This window comes from Zea mays, chromosome 3 (assembly GCF_902167145.1).
Source record: "Zea mays cultivar B73 chromosome 3, Zm-B73-REFERENCE-NAM-5.0, whole genome shotgun sequence".
NCBI lineage: Eukaryota > Viridiplantae > Streptophyta > Magnoliopsida > Poales > Poaceae > Zea > Zea mays.
Genome location: NC_050098.1, coordinates 188,558,304 through 188,576,201, shown reverse-complemented (window position 1 = coordinate 188,576,201; position 17,898 = coordinate 188,558,304). Strand labels below are relative to the sequence as shown.

Genomic DNA, 17,898 nt, shown 5'->3' with positions numbered 1-17,898 from the left:
GCCCCGAGATTCAAGGTTGGTCAGCAAAGAGTTCAGGGTATTTGGCCTTCAGATCATCTTCTCGTTCCCAGGTTGCTTCTTCCTCCGAGTGGTGACCCCATCTGACTTTACACATTCTGATGGTGTTCCTCCGGGTGACTCTGTCTGCAAACTCCAGAATCTACGTTGGCTTCTCTATGTATGTCAGATCCTCTTGGACTTCCAAACCCTCCACTGGCAACTGTTCTTCTGGTACTCGCAGACACTTCTTCAATTGCGACACGTGGAACACATTGTGCACTGCTGACAAACTCTCTGGTAGGTTGAGCTGGTAGGCCACTTATCCACGCTTTGCTTGAATCTGATATCGTCCAACGTACCGGGGTGCTAACTTGCCTTTAACTCCGAACCTTCTGACTCCCCTGATAGGTGACACCTTCAGATAGACGCAATCTCCCACTTCAAAACTCAGTTCTCTTCTCCTTCGGTCAGCATAGCTTCGCTGTCTTGATTGTGCTATCTTCAGATTCTCCCGAACCATTTTGATATTCTCTTCGGCTTCAAGCAAGATGTCGGGGCCAAACACCTGACTCTCTCCAGGCTGGTCCCAATGCAGCGGAGTCCTACAACTCCGTCCGTAGAGTGCCTGAAACGGTGACATCTTCAAGCTGGCCTGGTAACTATTATTGTAGGAGAATTCTGCATAAGGTAACCTTTTGTCCCATCCTGACTTGTCTTGCAACACGCAGGCTCTCAGCATATCTTCTAGGATCTGATTAGTTCTTTCAGTCTGACCGTCTGTCTGTGGGTGATAAGCTGAGCTGAAGTTCAAATGCGTGCCCAAGGCTTCTTGTAGCTGCTGCCAAAAATGAGAGGTGAACTGTGTTCCTCGATCTGACACTATCTTCTTCGGCACGCCATGAAGGCAGACTATCCATGACATGTATAACTCAGCTAACGTTGCTCCGGTGTATGTTGTCTTCACGGGTATGAAATGGGCCACCTTTGTTAAGCGGTCCACAACCACCCAGATGGAATCATAGCCGGCCCGGGTACGAGGTAGGCCAACTATAAAATCCATCCCGATCTCATCCCACTTCCACTGAGGAATCTGCAATGGCTGCAACAATCCGGTGGGCCTCTGATGCTCTGCTTTGGTTCTTTGACAGCTATCACAGATGACGACATATTCTGCGATCTCTCTTTTCATGCCATACCACCAAAACCTCCTTTTTAAATCCTGATACATCTTCTCACTTCCAGGGTGTATGGAGTAGGCTGTCTCATGAGCTTCCTTGAGGATCAGCTCCCGAATAGGTTTGAGGTCGGGAACACACAATCGGTCCTTGAACCATATTACTCCCTCTTCATCCTCTCGAAAGTCTTTGCCTCTTCCTTCTAAGATCAGCTGCCAGATTTTGTTGATGTTTTCATCATCCTTCTGCCCTTCTTTGATCTCCCGCTCTAGGGTGGGCTCTAATTCCACTGTTACTCCTTACGTACTGTTCAGGAAACCGAGGCTCAGTCTGTCGAACTCCTTGGCTAACTCATACGACATCGGGTACGTGGCCAACATATTGACTTGACTCTTCCTGCTCAGAGCATCTGCAACAACATTGGCTTTGCCTGGATGGTAATGTATCTCCAACTCATAGTCTTTGATCAATTCCAACCATCTTCGTTGCCTCATGTTTAACTCTGACTGGGTGAATATGTACTTCAGACTTTTTATGATCTGTGTAAATGTCGCACTTCTGCCCATACAGGTAATGTCTCCATGTCTTTAACGCATGAACCACAGCTGCCAACTCCAGGTCGTGTGTGGGTAATTTTTCTCATGGATCTTCAGCTGTCGAGATGAGTATGCTACAACTCTTCCTTCTTGCATTAGCACACATCCCAATCCGGTGTAAGAAGCATCGCAGTACACCGAGAATGGCTTGTGAACATCAGGCAGAACTAACACAGGTGCTGTGGTCAATCTATTCTTCAGTTCTTCAAATGCTTCTTGACACTTTTGGGTCCACTTAAACTCAACTTTCTTCGCTAGTAACGCTGTCATTGGTCTAGCAATCTTTGAAAAGCCTTCAATGAAACGCTTGTAGTATCCGGCCATTCTGATCAAGCTCTTGATCCCACGAACATCCTTCAGTGCTTTCCAGTTCAGGATATCTGCTACTTTCTTTGGATCCACTGCCAACCCATCTTGGTTTATGATGTGACCCAGAAACAGGACTTCATGAATCCAGAACTCGCATTTACTCAGCTTGGCATACAACTGATGCTCTCAAAGTCTTTGCAATACCATATTACCATCTTCAAATGCTCCACATGATCTTCCTCACTTTGAGAGTATATGAGAATATCATCGATGAACACTACCACAAACTTGTCTAGATAGTCCATGAACACGCTGTTCATCAGATACATAAAGAAGGGTGGCACATTTGTCAAACCAAAGGACATAACTGTGAACTCATATAAACCATACTTGGTGATGAATGTTGTCTTCGGTATGTCCGAGGGTCGGATTCTGAGTTGATGGTAACCTGATCTCAGATTTATCTTCGAGAATACGCTGGCACCTCTGAGCTGGTCGAACAAATCTTCTATCCTTGGCAGGGGGTACTTGTTCTTGACATTGACTTCATTCAAGGCTCTGTAGTCTATGCACATCCTTTTGGTACCATCTTTCTTCTCTACAAACAACACTGGAGCGGCCAAGGCGAGGTGCTTGGTCTGATGTAACCCTTCTCTAACATCTCATCTATCTGCTTCTTGAGTTCCACCAATTCTGGTCCAGACACTCGATAGGCCCTTTTAGAAATGGGGGCGGTACCAGGGATAAGCTCTATGGCAAATTCGACTTTTCTCTCGGGTGGCATGCCCGTTAGCTCCTCGGGAAACACATCCGGAAAGTCCGACACAACCTTGATAGCCTCGAGCGGGTTGGTCTCCTTACCATCAACTGAAATCTGGTGACAGACTCCCTCCGCTGATTTAGGCATCCTTAGCTCAGCCACTACCTCCTCTTCGGACGGGGACTTCAATGTTACGGTCCTCTTGTCACAGCTAACATTCGCTTCATACTTCATTAACCAATTCATCCCTAGGATGACATCTATCCCAGGGGTGTCTATTACTATTAGGTCACTGGGGAACCCTATCCCCCTTATATTTGAGCATATTTTATCTGTTTGCACCTTGCCACCAACCGAATTAATCCTCATGGGCGGCATCATTGCCTCTACTGAGATGTTATGCAATTCTACCCAGGTTGCAGTGACAAATGAATGAGTTGCACCAGTATCAAGTAGAATTTAGGGTTTGACATGATGCAACATTTCATACTCCCTTGGAGTTTAGCCTACTAGATTATAATTACAAATAAAAATAACCACTCTTCTTCTATGGAAAAGAGAAAGAGGAGATTGGGGAAAGGTGTGAAAAGAGAAGTAACACCTGAATTTGTGAATATGAGCAAAGAAATTTTATACCCCCAAATTCAGGGTGTTACAGCTTCCCGAGGGGACGTCGTCGAAGCCAAAGACCCGGTAGAAGGCCGAGATGGCCTCGGACATGGCGTGTGGTCGGCCTCCCTCTGCTCGGCCGCCTGAGCAAGCGCCTTGGTGGACTTATCAAGGGCAGACTCGAGCTCTGCGAACAGCCAAAGCGGAAGACCTCAAACACAAGTTGAGGAACCGAGCTGAAACAAAAACTTAAAACAGCCAAGACATACCTCCGGCTCGGGCACGCTGCTCCGAGGATGCGGCTTGGGCCACGGCTAGGTCTGCTGCAAGGGCTCCGGCCCGAGCAGACGCCTCGGCTAACTGGACTCCAAGAGCCTCAGCCCGGCTTTCGGCCTCGGCGGCCTGGCCCCGAGATTGGTCCCGCTCGCCGGTGACCTGGTCAAGCTCCGACTGCCGCCGCTGCGCCTCTGCTCCTAGATCGACACAGAGCAACCGAAGGTCCGCCACCTCGGCGCCCTGTTGGGAGAGGCGCGCGGTAGCCCTGGCAAGCGTGGTCCTCAGGGACCGCAACGAACCCCAGACATCGACCTCGCGGCGGATGAACGACGACTTGGCGGCGCTCAGATCTGTCAGATCCTGAGGGAAGGAAGCGGGGCGTCACAAAGAACGCCTTGATCACGAGAAAGGTATGCCTGAAATCATTACCTGGAGGATCTTGGGAACGTCCCTGCAAAGGACCTCCAAGGTCGACCGGAGCGACCCCACCGTTGCCTCGGCACACTCACGAAGCCCGTCCCAAGACTGCTCCTCCCGCTCATCGTCAAGAACGAAGAGGGGATCCGAGGCCCCACGGGTCCGGAACCGAAGCAACTGGCGCCGCCCCTCGGAACTGCGCCGCACGGGGACAAGGCTGCCGCTCGACGGGACGGGTCGCAGTCCCACGCCCCCCTCCTTTGAGGCACCAAGTAGCGACGCCTCGGCCATCTCAGCATCGGCGGCGACGGGTGGCTCCACGGCCAGAACAGCAACGGCCTCGGTAGCAGCCGGCGCCAGCGCCGGCAGCATGTCTGGTGGGCCCGAGGCCACGGCCGTGCCAGCAGCCTCCCCCAGCGCGACGGCCGCCTCGACAGAGGAGTCAGCCTCGGGAGCTCGCCCCACGGCAACTGGTGCCGCCTGAGCCCCCCGCTGAGGGGCGTCTTGCGAGGAGGTTAGCTGGCCGGCGAGGCCCGGCGCGGCACTAGCTGCGGAAGCCGACGCCGTCTTGAGGACCTTCCGGGGAGCCAGATTGGTCGAACCGTGCCTCCGCTTGCTAAGGAGAAAAGGAAAATTAGGGTCGGGACATACGAAGGAGGAGCCAGGACGAAGATATCCTAAGATACTTACCCACTCCGGGCCATGATCAATCGTGCCTGTGAGGAGGTCTCTCGAACCTCGATCCCCGAAGGTACCACCGAGGTCTGCCCCGCTGCCAGCTTCGGTACCATCCTCGCCTTGGGCGCCCTAGGCGCCCGAGGGATGGACTGCCCAGACGCAGCCACGACGACTTGAGGATCGCCCTCCTGCGTAGTCGGCACGGGCAACGGCTCTCGGGGAACAGGCAGCTCGGCCTGACTCCCCGGGGTCACCTCAACCACATCGGCCGAGGGGTCAAGTACCCCCTCGGTCTGCCCCCGCTCTTCGGACCGGGACCCCGACGTCCCGGCCCCGGATACCGACGGCACCAGCCCGCTCGGGGGCTGGCTTGATGACCCCTGGCCCAGCCTGAGATCCAGGCTGAGGCCGAGGCAGGCAGCCATGTCGTCGTCTTCATCATCGTCTTCATCGTCGTCGTCATCGTCAGGCGTCTCCGGCGATGACTCCCTCGGGAGCCCATCCCTCTCCTGCCGACGATGGAGCCTTTCCAAGGCGTCTCGTGCCCGCGTCCGCTCGCGGGCCCGAGCCTTCTTCACGTCCTTCTTCTCCTTTCTCTTCTCTGTGGCGACCCTCCGCGTAGCTCGTTCCACCGCGTCCTCCGGGACCGGTGGCGGGAAAGGCTTATGAGCCCCTACCTCCTGGAGACAGACGAAGAGTCTCGACTGTGAGGACCAAGGGCAATCCGACACAAGAAGAAAGAAGGAGCGGGCACTCACCAGGGACACACACCCGTGGTCGGGACACATCAAGAGCTGGGAGAGGGCGCCGGTGTCTGGCTTCCCCAATGTGTCGGCTACCCGCCTGTGGAGGTCGTCGACGAGAAGGGGATCCGAGGACATCTGCAAACCCTCCAAGTCGACCCCCGGCGTCATCTCCCAAAGCGGCAGCCGCCGCTTCATCAAAGGGAGCACCCTCCGGCGATGAATGGCGGCAACCACCACCGCGGCGGTGAGCCCTCCTTTCCGCAGCTCCTCCAGGGCCTTCAGAAGGGGCTGGAGGTTCTTCTGTCTGTCGCGCGGGGTCCCGTAGCGCAAGTTATCTGCGGCGGCGGTCACCACTCGCTGAGAAAACGACGGGAACCTCCCGTCGTCATTTCGGAGATAGAACCACCGGCGCTGCCACCCTTTGTTCGAAGACGCGAGGATGGCGGGAATGTACTGCAGCGCCCGCGCCTGCCTCAGCTGGAGGATGCAGCCACCGGCCCGCACCGCCATGCGAACCCTTCTTTCCCGCGTCGGCGAGGCAAAAAGCTCCACGGAGAAGAGATGGGTCCACAGGTCCCAGTGAGGGTCAATCCCCAAGTACCCTTCACAAACCGCCGCGAAGATAGTGGCTTGCGAGATGGAGTTGGGACTGAGGTTGTGCAGCTCCACCCCGTAGACATGCAGAATCGCCCGCATAAAACGGCTCGCCGGCACTCCGAACCCCCGCTCGTGAAAGGAGATGAAGCTCACGACATACCCCGGCGGCGGGGATGGGGCGGTTCCGCTCGAAGGGGCCATCCACTCCGGCTGCAAGTCACCAGAGAGAGGGCGAAGCAAACCATCAGGAACAAGGGCCTCCAGGTCATCCGCCGTGACGGTGGAGAAAGGCCACGGATCGCGCGACGGAACAATGGTCACCCGGTCGGCCATCACCAAGCAGAAGAGGTGGCAGCGGAAAGGACTGGGTGCGCGGTTTCCTTTCTCTGGCTATTCCCTCGGGTTGCGAAAACCTGAGTGGGAGGCGAGCAGCTGAGTAAAGAACCGTCACCAACCCCTCTCCCGAATATATAAAGGCCCAGGCGAGACCCATTCAACACTTCGCCCGAACCCGCCGCAAGATTCAAAACTCAAAGCGAAACGCCCGTTCCTCGAACGGCTCGCGCACGCGCAACGGCCGCCCCGTGAACCACTCATCCCGTCGCATTAACTCTGCAGCAGGACGGGCAGCACCTTTGGCGGGCGAAGCAGGCAACGCTTCACCTCTGCCATAATGACCGCGTCAAAAAAGATACGCCACGTCATTCGATTTTCGCATCCCTTTCCACTTCCTCTTTCTCTCTCCTGCCACAGGGACCGGGAAGGGAATACCCCGAAAAGGGATCCTTCTCCGCGAAGGAAGCGGGCCCCGAGCCCCCCTACCGATCAGAGGATCAAAGGCTGGCCCCTCGGAAGGGTTCAACAACCGCCTCTGAGCACTCGGGCTCCGCGCCCACTACTGGTCAGAGGTTTGAAGGCCGGCCCCTTGAAAGGGTTCAACGGCCGCCTCAGGCCACTCGGGCTCCGCGCCCACTACTGATCAGGGGTTCGTAGGCTGGCCCCCGAAGGGTTCGACAGCTGCCTCAGACGCAGAGCGAGGGATGACCCTGGGTACGTTCGATACAGAACCAAGGCTCGGGCTACGCTCCCGAGGTACCCTAGGACATTTCTGAGACCAACGGGAATGATTTTGTAATGGAATCCCATCAGAGGGAGGCATCGAGCCCTCGGACCCTGTCAAAAGGGGACCGGGTCCGGCAAATCACCCGCAGGTACTTTTGGAGCACGCCTCCGGGCCACTAGCCGACCCCTAACAAATGGGGCACGGGCGTCCACTCGGATTACCCGTTAGCAGCTCACTGGAGACACCATGTTCGGCGCCCTCCAAGGGCAACATGGCGCTTTCCCCCCCTCCTCCTTGCGGAAAGGCGACGCAGGGGCGTATGTAAAAAAGTCGAGTCTGTCCTTGACCGTCCTCTCGCTCTGTGCGGAGGCTCGCGGGCTGCTCTCGCAAACCCGGCTCCGGCCAAACCGTTGACAGCGTCAACATATCAGCCCGAGAACTTGGGACTCGATTATGCACCCGGGCTACGACCAGTTCGCATGAGGGAACAACCAGACCGGCCGAAGCATCACGAAACGCATTAAGACCTCGAAGGAGTCAAACCACTCCTCCGAGGCCTCGGGGGCTACACCCAGCGGGTGCGCTCGCGCGCACCCACCGGAACGAAACGCAACCGAGAAAGGCCGGTCCCCTTGCAAAAAAGTGCGACAAAAGCCTCAAAGCGAGTATTAACACTCCCTTTGAGGCTCGGGGGCTACTGTCGGCGACCATAATTAGGGGTACCCCCAAGACTCCTAATCTCAGCTGGTAACCCCCATCAGCACAAAGTTGCAAAGGCCTGATGGGTGCGATTAAGTCAAGGCTCGGTCCAGAGCCCAGCCTCGGGCAAGGGCAGCCGACCCCGGAGGATTCACGTCTCGCCCGAGGGCCCCCTCAAGCAACGGACACACCTTCGGCTCGCCCGAGGCCCAGTCTTCGCCAAGAAGCAACCTTGGCCAGATCGCCACACCGACCGACCGCACCGCAGAAGCATTTAATGCGAGGATGGCCTGACACCTTATCCTGACGCGCGCCCTCCAGTCGACAGAGCCAAAGTGACCGCAGTCACTTCGCCGCTCCACTGACCGGCTTGACGAGAGGACAGCGCCGCCTGCGCCACTCCGACTGCTGTGCCACTCGACAGAGTGAGGCTGACAGCAGCCAAGTCCGGCCTCGGGCGCCATAGGAAGCTCCGCCTCGCCTGACCCCAGGGCTCGGACTCGGCCTCGGCCCCGGAAGACGACAAACTCTGCCTCGCCCGACCCCAGGGCTCGGACTCGGCCTCGGCCCCGAAAGACGACGAACTCCGCCTCGCCTGACCCCAGGGCTCGGACTCGGCCTCGGCCCTGGAAGACGACGAACTCCGCCTCACCCGACCCCAGGGCTCGGACTCGGCCTCGGCCCCGGAAGACGACGAACTCCGCCTCGCCCGACCCCAGGGCTCGGACTCGGCCTCGGCCCCGGAAGACGACGAACTCCGCCTCGCCCGACCCCAGGGCTCGGACTCGGCCTCGGCCCCGAAAGACGACGAACTCCGCCTCGCCCGACCCCAGGGCTCAGACTCAGCCCTGGCCTCAGCCGACAGTCTCCGCCTCGCCCGACCCAGGGCTCGGACTCGGCCTCGGCCCCGGAAGACGACGGTCTCCGCCTCGCCCGACCCGGGGCTCGGACTCGACCTCGACCACGGAAGACAGACTCGACCTCGACCTCGGAGGAGCCTCCGCCTCGCCCGACCCAGGGCTCGGACCGACCACGTCACAGGGGGGGCCATCATTACCCTACCCCTAGCTAGCTCAGGCTACGGGGAACAAGACCGGCGTCCCATCTGGCTCGCCCCGGTAAACAAGTAATGATGGCGCCCCGCGTGCTCCATTACGACGGCGGCTCTCGACCCCTTATGGAAGCAAGGAGACGTCAACAAGGACTCGACAGCCCCAACAGCTGTCCTTCCGCCAGGCTCTAGTGCTCCTCCGACGGCCACGACATCTCATGAACAGGGTGCCAAAACCTCTCCGGCTGCCACGACGGCATGTACTTAGGGCGCTAGCTCCTCTCTGCTAGACACGTTAGCACACTGCTACACCTCCCATTGTACACCTAGGCCCTGTAATACCTACTTTGTAAGAAAATCTAAAAGGAGAAAACTTTGCTCCTTTATATACCTGTGAGCCATATCTATTTGTCATTTCATGTGAACACCTTAATTGAAACTAGAGGATTAATAAAAGTCATAAAATGGTGCATCATGCTAAGACTTTATTGTGTGTATGTCGTGATTATATGAAATGAGGTTTAAAAAATATACATATATATAGTAAAAGCCAATTTGGAAATAAACATTAAATCGGAAACACTAGAATTTAAGGAGGAAAAACATTAGTCACCACTAAATAAACTCATTAAAAATAGATCAATCCATATCATGTCATATCCAAGTGGGATATTTAAGACAAGTTTGCCACGGAAATTCGAATTCAATTTCAAATTGGAGTTTGAATTGGGGAGGGAGAAAAGAAAATATAAAATAAAAAAGGGAAGAAGACCAAAACTCTGTTTGGGCCGGCAGCTAACCAATTCGGCCCATCCAACCTTTTCTCCCGCGCAGCCCAAATACCCCTTCACCCACGGTCGCGCGCACGCCCTCACTGGCTGCGGGCCCCGCACGTCAGCGCCACGAACAAATTGCCGCGTCCCTCGCGTCACAACTGCGCGCACTGACTCTGGCTGACGTGTGGACTCGTCGGGTCAGTGCCGATCTCCAAGCCGTCGCGGGTGCGCGGATGGCGTACCTGCCGCCGTGATCCTCGCGGGCGTGGGCGGCCTTCCTCCATCCCGTGCCAGGGTCCGCGGGGGGGGGGGGGGGGGATAAATTGGTGCCCTCTGCGCCCCTCTCCACTTCTCCGTCGACCTCGCGACTCCTCTCTCGCCTCAGCCGCCAGCACACCGAGCTTGTCGTGGGAAACACGGTCCGCCGCCGCCGTTCTACCGATTAAGCGACGTCGGGTCGTTGGCCTGTGACCAGGAGTGATCGCAGGCAGCTACCGAATCTAACCGTGGCATCTTTGGGCGAAGAAATCCATCGGCGCGCTTCTAATCGCTCGCCGGAGTTGTGAAACCGGGGCGCGTCCGCCAAGCGCCGTGGCCAGCGTCGTCCGCGCTGCAATTGCCGGTAATACTACCACCCGTGAATTCGCCTTAATCTGCGCATTGGGTCAACACTGTTAGAACATAGGGATTACCACCGTGGGGTCGAGCGCGGTGTTCATCGGCGTTTGCGCCGACGTGCGAGCGCGGTGCCGCTGTTAGAAACCACAGGGGAAGACGATACCCGAGCACCGTCCGATCTCCAACGAGCGGCTCGGATTGGAGAATCAGACACCGTTTCGGTCGCTGGATCATCGCCGTCAATGTGAAATCGGGCGGTCGGATGGCGTTTGGGCGTTCATTGAATCGAAACCTTTAGATCATGATCTGAGGGCTCTCGTCGATGGCCGTGTGATTGTTGGATAGATCTAATCGTCACCCTTCGATTCTAATCCAACGGCCCAGAACTCACTATACCCCTTCGGCCGAGAATTTTGTTAAAGAGTCCTCGGGGATTAAGAAAATAGAACCTGCCGTCCTGGGGGCATTGTTCACTGAGTCTAGGGTAATTTACCAGTGAGCCCCTGCAGTTTTCAGTATTTGAGGCCCCGTCTAGAGAGTTGTAAAATCAGGAAAAATGAATTAGAAAATGAGTTTTAATATAAAAACAATTCATAGAATTTGTATAATTCATAGAAAATGCATATGAACTCCAAATTAGTCCATTCCAGTTCCTAAATTTTTATAATATTATTGTCTAACCATTAGTGCCTCTGTGTTAACATGAAAGATGATTTAAATGTATCTAGCACTTAATCTTGTATTAAGCACATAAAACATTAGAAAATCCACAACTTAAAATCTATAACTCCAAAATTAATAATTCTAGTTCCTATGATCTCATTTTGGTGTCTAGATTATTGCTGTGCATTTTATTTACATGTTTGGTGTAATGTTAATTTTTGCTATACTATGTATGTATTGTGTTGATGCGAGTAGACGAGCAAGCTACAGAGGATTCTGGGGTTCGGCTGGTAGAGACTGCTGAGCAGGAGCTCGTTGAAGGCAAGTTGTGCCCTTGATCACTTCTTTTACCTAGTCATGTTCTTATTAATCATAATGATCTGCATAGGTTAATTTTGATGGGACCCAATAGGTTACCCTAGATTTTGACTATCTTTATACCTTGTTTCACCACTGGTTTTACTACTAAATTTTTGGGTAGTATATGCTATCGCTTTATGTGGATTTGGGTATAAAGATATTTATCACTCATTGTTATACTTTTTATTATCTGTTTATTATTATTATTCATGATAAGATCATTATGTTAATGGGAACATGGAGAACCACCCGGGAAAACAGTGCTACCACAAGGGTATAATGGGATGCCCTTGGCTGATTAACTAGGAAAGCTAGTGGATGACTACCTTACCCGAAAGGGGCAAGGGCAGTAGGGGAGTGGTCAGTGTAGGGAGGTCCTTGGGTTGATTTTGCTGCGATGGCGGTCAGGCGAGGGATTCCTGCACTGGAGCTTCCTATAAACTGTAGCGGGTTTTCTGAAGCTAGTGGAACTTTGTAAAGGCCTCGTAGTGGTACCCTGCCTCGCTTCCTTGGTAGAGGTGTATGGGGTCTGATCAACTCCGTGGCAAATGGGTAACACGACTTGTGGGTAAAGATGTGCAACCTCTGCAGAGTGTAAAACTGGTATACTAGCCGTGCTCACGGTCATGAGCGGCTCGGACACTCACATGATTAATTTATGGAACTTAAATTCAATTTGTCATATCATTGCATCTGGGATTATTTTTATTACTTTTACTTATTATTTCTAAGGTTCGGTATTTACTTACACTTAGTAATTGCTAATAAAATTTTGACCAACTTATAAAAGCAATGCTTAGCTTCAGCCTTCATTTTATTGATCAGCCTTACACTTCATGAACTCCCACCTTCGGTGAGTTCATGCACATTATTCCCTACAACTTGTTGAGCGATGAACATGTGTGAGCTCACTCTTGCTGTCTCACCCCCCACAGGAGAAGAACAGGTGGTCGAAGTGGAGCTGCCTTATTCTGAGGCTTTCGACTTGATCTAGGTGGCGTCTCCCAGTCAGCTTTCTGGTGCTAAGGATGGATGTTAGATCCTGTTATATTTATATTTTATTTTGTAAGACTTCCGCTATGTAATAAATACTCTGATTAATGTGACATTTATCTCTATACACTCTGTTATTATATATGTTGTCTTCTTTGGCGCATGTATGAGATGCACCCGACTTTGTGTTAGAGGGTCAGCTATACTTAGTAAATTTTGATAGAGCTGAAATCGACACTTGCTTAATTGCTAAGACTAACATGGGCTGACTCTGGCATCGCCGACTACCACATGTTGGGATGAAGAATCTTCATAAGCTTCCAAAGGGAGAGCACATTTTAGGATTAACAAATGTTCATTTTGAGAAAGACAGGATTTGTAGCGCATGCCAAGCAGGGAAGCAAGTTGGTGCCCATCATCCACACAAGAACATCATGACGACTGACAGGCCACTGGAGCTCCTACACATGGATCTATTCGGCCCGATAGCTTACATAAGTATCGGCGGGAGTAAGTACTGTCTAGTTATTGTGGATGATTATTCTCGCTTCACTTGGGTGTTCTTTTTGCAGGAAAAATTTCATACCCAAGAGACCTTAAGGGGATTCTTGAGACGGGCTCGAAACGAGTTCGGCTTAAGGATCAAGAAAATTAGAAGCGACAACGGGACGGAGTTCAAGAACTCTCAAATTGAAGGCTTCCTTGAGGAGGAGGGCATCAAGCATGAGTTCTCCTCTCCCTACACACCACAACAAAATGGTGTAGTAGAGAGGAAGAATAGAACTCTATTGGACATGGCAAGAACCATGCTTGATGAGTACAAGACTTCGGATCGGTTTTGGGCCGAGGCGGTCAACACCGCTTGTTACACCATCAACCGATTATATCTACACCGAATCCTCAAGAAGACATCATATGAACTCCTAACCGGTAAAAAGCCCAATATTTCATATTTTAGAGTCTTTGGTAGCAAATGTTTTATTCTTGTCAAAAGAGGTAGAAAATCTAAATTTGCTCCTAAGACTGTAGAAGGCTTTTTACTAGGATATGATTCAAACACAAGGGCATATAGAGTCTTTAACAAGTCCTCAGGACTAGTTGAAGTTTCTTGTGACGTTGTGTTTGATGAGACTAACGGCTCTCAAGTAGAGCAAATTGATCTTGATGAGATAGGTGATGAAGAGGCTCCTTGCATCACGCTAAGGAACATGTCCATTGGGGATGTGTGTCCTAAGGAATCCAAATAGCCTCCAAATGCACAAGATCAACCATCCTCCTCCATGCAAGCATCTCCACCAACTCAAAATTAGGATGAGGCTCAAGTTGATAAAGGAGAAGATCAAGAAAATGAGCCACCTCAAGATGACGGCAATGATCAAGGGGGAGATGCAAATGATCAAGACAAGGAGGATGAAGAATCAAGACCGCCACACCCAAGAGTCCACCAAGCAATCCAACGAGATCACCCCGTCGACACCATCCTCGGCGACATTCATAAGGGGGTAACCACTAGATCTCGTGTTGCACATTTTTGTGAGCATTACTCTTTTGTTTCCTCTATTAAGCCACACAAGGTAGAGGAAGCACTACAAGATTCGGATTGGGTGGTGGCGATGCAAGAGGAGCTCAACAACTTCACTAGGAATGAGGTATGGCATTTAGTTCCACGTCCTAATCAAAATGTTGTAGGAACCAAGTGGGTGTTCCGCAACAAGCAAGACGAGCATGGTGTGGTGACAAGGAACAAAGCTCGACTTGTGGCCAAGGGATACTCCCAAGTCGAAGGTTTGGATTTCGGTGAAACCTATGCACCCGTAGCTAGGCTTGAGTCAATTCGTATATTATTAGCCTATGCTACTTACCATGGCTTCAAGCTTTATCAAATGGACGTGAAGAGTGCCTTTCTCAACGGACCAATCAAAGAAGAGGTCTATGTTGAGCAACCTCCCGACTTTGAAGATAGTGAGTACCCTAACCATGTCTATAAACTCTCTAAGGCACTTTATGGGCTCAAGCAAGCCCCAAGAGCATGGTATGAATGCCTTAGAGATTTCCTTATCACTAATGGATTCAAAGTCGAAAAGGCCGATCCTACACTCTTTACCAAAACACTTGAAAATGATTTGTTTGTATGCCAAATTTATGTTGATGATATTATATTTGGGTCTACTAACGAATCTACATGTGAAGAGTTTAGTAGGATCATGACACAGAAATTCGATATGTCTATGATGGGGGAGTTGAAGTACTTCTTAGGATTTCAAGTGAAGCAACTCCAAGAAGGCACATTCATTAGCCAAACAAAGTATACTCAAGATATTTTAAGCAAGTTTGGGATGAAGGATGCCAAGCCCATCAAGACACCCATGGGAACCAATGGGCATCTCGACCTCGACACGGGAGGTAAATTCGTAGATCAAAAGGTATACCGGTCGATGATAGGCTCTTTACTCTATTTATGTGCATCTCGACCGGATATTATGCTTTCTGTATGCATGTGTGCAAGATTCCAAGCCGGCCCTAAGGAAGCTCACCTTACGGCCGTAAAACGAATCTTGAGATATTTAGTTTATACTCCTAAGTTTGGGCTTTGGTATCCTAGGGGATCCACTTTTGATTTGATTGGTTATTCGGATGCCGATTGGGCGGGGTGTAAAATCAATAGAAAGAGCACATCAGGGACTTGCCAGTTCTTGGGAAGATCCTTGGTGTCTTGGGCTTCAAAGAAGCAAAATTCCGTAGCTCTTTCTACCGCCGAAGCCGAGTATATTGCCGCAGGACATTGTTGCGTGCAACTACTTTGGATGAGGCAAACCCTGAGGGACTACGGTTACAAATTAACCAAAGTTCCTCTTCTATGTGATAATGAGAGTGCAATCCGCATGGCGGATAATCCCGTTGAGCATAGCCGCACTAAACACATAGCCATTCGGTATCACTTCTTAAGGGATCACCAACAAAAGGGAGATATCGAGATTGCATATATTAACACTAAAGATCAATTAGCCGATATCTTTACCAAGCCACTTGATGAACAAACCTTTAACAAACTTAGGCATGAGCTAAATATTCTTGATTCTAGGAATTTCTTTTGATGTCTTGCACATATAGCTCATAAGTATACCTTTGATCATGTCTCTTTTATATATGCTATGACTAATGTGTTTTCAAGTCAATTTCAAACCAAGTCATAGGTGTATTGAAAGGGAATTGGAGTCTTCGGCGAAGACAAAGGCTTCCACTCCACTCCATAACTCATCCTTCGACGTCGCTCCGAGCATCTCTCCGTCTTTGGTATAATCTTCACTCATATGTTTTATTTGCCAAAGGGGAGAAAATAGTTATGAAAGGGCTTATATCTCACTCAAGTATCTGTTTTTGGCGATTCATGCCAAAGGGGGAGAAAGTATGAGCCCAAAGCAAAAGGACCGCACCACCACCTAATTTTAAAACTAATGATTTTCAAATTGATATCTTATTGTGTTCAAAAGGGGGAGAAAGTAGTATTTTCAAAATTGATGTCTTAAAACCCTCTTGAACACTAAGAGGAGGATTTCATTGAGGGGGAGTTTTGTTTAGTCAAAGGAAAAGCATTTGAAACAGGGGGAGAAAATTTCAAAACTCGAAAATGCTTCTCAAACTTTTATTCATTCGCCTTTGACTATTTGCAAAATAACTTTGAAAAGGATTTATAAAAGAATTTGAAAAAACAAAACATATGGTGCAAGCGTCGTCCAAAATGTTAAAAATAAAGAAACAATCCATGCGTATCTTATAAGTATTTATATTGGCTCAATTCCAAGTAATCTTTGCACTTACATTATGCAAACTAGTTCAACTATGCACTTCTATACTTGCTTTGGTTTGTGTTGGCATCAATCACCAAAAAGGGGGAGATTGAAAGGGAATTAGGCTTACACATATTTCCTAATTGATTTTGGTGGTTGAATTGCCCAACACAAATAATTGGACTAACTAGTTTGCTCTAGTCTATAAGTTATACAGGTGCCAAAGGTTCACACTAAGCCAATAAAAAGACCAAGAAAAGGGTTCAACAAAGAGAGCAAGGGATAACCGAAGTGCTCCCTGGTTTGGCGCACCGGACTGTCCGGTGTGCCACCGGACAGTGTCCGGTGCACCACCGGACAGTGTCCGGTGCACCAGGGAACTCCAAGTCGAACTCAACACCTTCGGGAATTCTCAGAGGCGCTCCGCTATAATTCACCGGACTGTCCGGTGCACCACCGGACAGTGTCCGGTGCACCAAGGAAGAGCGGCTCTGAACTCGCCAGCTTCGGGAATCCGCTCCGCTATAATTCACCGGACATGTCTGGTGCACACCGGACTGTCCGGTGAGCCAGCGGAGCAACGGCTACTTCACGCGCAACGGTCGACTGCAACGCATTAAATGTGCGCCTGCGCGCGCAGAGGACAGAGCACGCGCGGGTGGCACACCGGACAGTCTACAGGACTTCTCCGGTGCGCCACCGGACAGCCAGGCGGGCCCACAAGTCAGAGCTCCAACGGTCAGAACCCAACGGCCTGGTGACGTGGCTGGCACACCAGACAGTGTCCGGTGGCGCACCGGACTGTCCGGTGCGCCATACGACAGCAGCCTCCACCAAACGGCTAGTTTGGTGGTTGGGGCTATAAATACCCCAACCACCCCCACATTCAAGTCATCCAAGTTTTCCATTTTCCAACTACTCACAAGAGCTAAGCATTCAATACTAGACACACCAAAGTGATCAAATTCTCTTCCAATTCCACACAAGGCTTTAGAGATTAGTGAGAGAGATTTGTTGTGTTCATTTGAGCTCTTGCGCTTGGATTGCTTCTTTTTCTCATTCTTTCTTGCGATCATCTCAATTGTAAACAAGGCAAGAGACACCAATTGTGTGCTGATCCTTGCGTGAAGTTTGGTTCCCAATTGATTTAAGAAGAGAAGCTCACTCGATCCGAGGGACCGTTTGAGAGAGGGAAAGGGTTAAAAGAGACCCGGTCTTTGTGACCACCTCAATGGGGAGTAGGTTTGAGAGAACCGAACCTCGGTAAAACAAATCCTTGTGTCACACTCTTTATTCGCTTGTGATTTGTTTTGCGCCCTCTATCGGACTCGTTTCTATTTCTAACGCTAACCCAGCTTGTAGTTGTGATTAAGTTTGTAAATTTCAGATTCGCCTTATTCACCTCCCTCTAGGCGACTTTCACTAACGCTCACCTGTCTTGTTTTCTTTGTCTTCTTTGTTTCTGGTATAGAGGAGTAAGTTGAGGCGCTTAGTGATGACGAGCCATCATTGGTCATCAATCAGTTCATGGAGGCTTTCGGTGTTGTGCTTGGTTTCTTGTTGGTTTGAGTGCCCCGCCATTTGTTGATCGTCGTCGAGAATATCCCGCCATTGTTTGGCTAGTGAGCTACTTATTTGCTATTTTCTACGTCTCGAGGACATGGGCGACGGATTTTTGGAAAGCAAGACTTGTTAGCTTATATTTATCTTCTATGATTGTTTGA

At 51.0% G+C, this 17,898-nt stretch overlaps 1 long non-coding RNA gene across 1 annotated transcript; it reads left to right on the top strand.

The window, feature by feature from the left end:
- Positions 1 to 17,132: 17,132 nt before the first annotated feature.
- On the top strand, positions 17,133 to 17,898 carry LOC109944876 (uncharacterized). Its single transcript, XR_002268171.2, has 2 exons — positions 17,133 to 17,437; positions 17,646 to 17,898. It is a non-coding gene; the product is annotated as an uncharacterized lncRNA (long non-coding RNA).